Raw genomic sequence first — 2,943 nt, forward strand, 5'->3', positions numbered from 1 at the left:
CTACACCGTTCAGGGGAAGCCTCACCAAGCAGACAAACACCTGAGCACACTCCTGGAGCAGCCTGCTGTATGTTTACGAAACAGACTGTGTCTGAGCAAAGCTAAGCCTGGATACGCTACATAGCCTTCGCTCGCTGACAAAACTCTACAACACATGTATCTCCCTGTCACAATGCTGCTAAAACTGCAATTACAAAGGAATTTACACACTGTCAGCAAACAAAACATGGTTATTGGTTTACTGTGCCATTGTCTAAAACAAAAGGCAGACAACATCACCTCCAAAGCTTTCCAGAATCATAGATTTTGACACCAAAAAGGAGTGTGAGTGGAGGCTTTAGCTCTGAAACAATGGGATATTTGTTCTCGGCATACGCCTACATTTAGGCCAAGGTTTGCGAGGATAAAACAGCAGTCTAAGCCATTCTAAGACTTTCCATAGTATAGAACAATTCAAATGTGAATGTGAAGCTATTTTAAAACCCAAATGCAGGCATGGAATGAACTTCTGTTGGATGGAAACACAGCTTATCTTATCATAACTGTATCATGCTACTGCCATGGACAGTCTCGCTCTGATTCAAAGCTAGGGGCGCCTGGCTTAAGTGTTTGGCTTTGTTTCTTCTTCTTAACTGCTGCATTACTTGCACAAACGATTTGATTAAAGTACTGGGACACATTACTCACTCTGCGTGTGAAAAGCGGTCTTTATCTGAAGTGCAGCAGCTGTGAAGCTATTAGCATATGTGCTGTGAGTCAGAATAAGACACCTTTGTTGAAGTGTTAAACCACTTATGCAATTTTACAGCCAAGAATGTGCTCCAGCTTTTTCCCAAAATTTGGTTTCAGTTCATTATAAATAATCATAAGATGGAGATAAATTCGGAGAAAGTTGGAAATCTTTCCTCCTCTCTGGCAGACAGCATTGTGTTGTTTAACTTCGACGTTGTTTTACCTCAAAGTTAGGAATAGATGTGGCTCCTCGGATGAGTTTTTCCCTGGTAGTGAACTGCATTTCAAAGCCTTGGCTTTGCAAAATGACGGTATATTATCATGTAACAGTACAAACACATAGACTAAGCACTCAACACATACAACTTCAGATCATATGTTAAATGATATGTTAAACTATCGCCTTCTTTTGGAAGGGTGTCTCTAATGTTTCCACGGTACTACTCCAAGTTATGTATCATATTCAAAAGAGCACATTTGAAGTTTTGTGATTGGAAACACCTTAGAGAACGTGGGTTGAACAATGCAGGGGATCATATGGCCGAGGGATGAATGTGTGTTGGTAAACTAAGACAGGAAGTGGGGACATCTGTATGACTGAAAGTGAGGTGTTAGTTTGTGGCTCAGACAAATAACTGTGACTTCCCTAGCAAACATGAGTATGATATCGAAGAGGATTAGACAAATTCCTGAAATATGTCAATTAGTCTGTCATGCTCCTTTCCGGTTGTATAAAAGTGTGTATAGTGTGTATGCTTGTGACAATTCAAAAAGAAAACATGTACAACCTGAATGCCATGCTGGAATCCTGAAACAATTAGAGATATCTGAGGGTAAATCAAAAACAAATTACTGTCCTTGATGAGATATAAATGGGTTCAAAGCTGTAAATGATGCATTGCAATTATATTAATTACAAAATACAACTAACTCAATAAAGATAATGTTACTGTGAAACCTGTCTCCGTTACGTGACTCAAATAAGGTCCTGTGGCTTGGCGGCTTGGTGTCTGTGTGGCAGAGAGCACAGTGCACCACACCAGGTGGGGGGTGGAAAGGTGGGTGCTGAGAAGCAGACAGAGCGGTTTGTCAACATGAAAACAGCTCATGATCACAAACACAGAGGCGCTGCCTTGTACCTACAGTGCAGCCCAGGGGAAATCACCTGTAGTCCCTGTTCACCTCTCTATTTTTCACAGAGGTATCGCACAGGTTGGTCTATGACACTAATAATATCTTATTGAGTCACTCATTTAGCTATGTTTCCAAGAACTGAGTGCTAAACTATAATCACACTGCCTAAAAATGCTACATAGTAAAATACTGTCTGTGTGCTATTGCCTCCTTTAACCACATGCTAGGGGGGGGTTGATTTAATTTGTAGCTGCGGGACATGCAAGTGAAGTCAACAAGGTTGACATGAGCCCCTTGAACTGTGAACAGGGTGGGGAGATTGTCATGACAATGTCTAAAGGTGAGGATGCAATTACAAGCAGAAAAACACTAGGGAGGTTGAACAACTCTTCATATAAGCCTAATTGATCATTGACATACATGAAAATATAAACGTTTTCAAATAAAAATCAAACAGCAGCTCCCCTTTAGAATGCCCTATGATGCCCAGGAAAGATGCCGAGAAGCCGGGTGTCACAGAGAGTCCAGCATTTTCACACAAGACATTTTTACAAATATAGCCAGGAGCCCAAACTCACTGCAGACTCACTATAACAGCACTCACTGTGGAGGTTTCTTACACAAGCTACTAACAGTGGGATTTAAAGGTAAAGGGGAGAGAGTGTTTGGCTGGGGGAAGAAATTCAGAGCACACACAGATGTAGGAGAAGTCTGTGCCGTGGCTTCACTCCTCTGTCACTGTGTGCCTGCTGTGAAAACAACACCCCCCTTTTCTCCCCCTCGCTCTCTCCCCTGGACGCCAGCCTGACATACCAGACCTTGTTCGTTAGCGCATATTTTTATCCGCCGTTACTAAATTAGGAAGCCAGAGAGAGCAAACGGAGGGTGTCTGCCAAGGCAGAAGAAGAAGGGTCTGCTCAGGCCTGGGTTTGCTGAGGGCCCGTGCCAGCCCTGCCAGGTTCATTAAGAGCCACTTGGGTTTCAGAAATAGAAGCCCAACAGGGACCCGAGCCAAACAGGACCCAGGACAGCCCGGCCAAAAACTCACGGGACAAACAAACAAATAAACTGCTATCT

This window comes from Oncorhynchus nerka, linkage group LG9a, assembly GCF_034236695.1.
Source record: "Oncorhynchus nerka isolate Pitt River linkage group LG9a, Oner_Uvic_2.0, whole genome shotgun sequence".
NCBI classification, from domain to species: Eukaryota; Metazoa; Chordata; class Actinopteri; order Salmoniformes; family Salmonidae; genus Oncorhynchus; species Oncorhynchus nerka.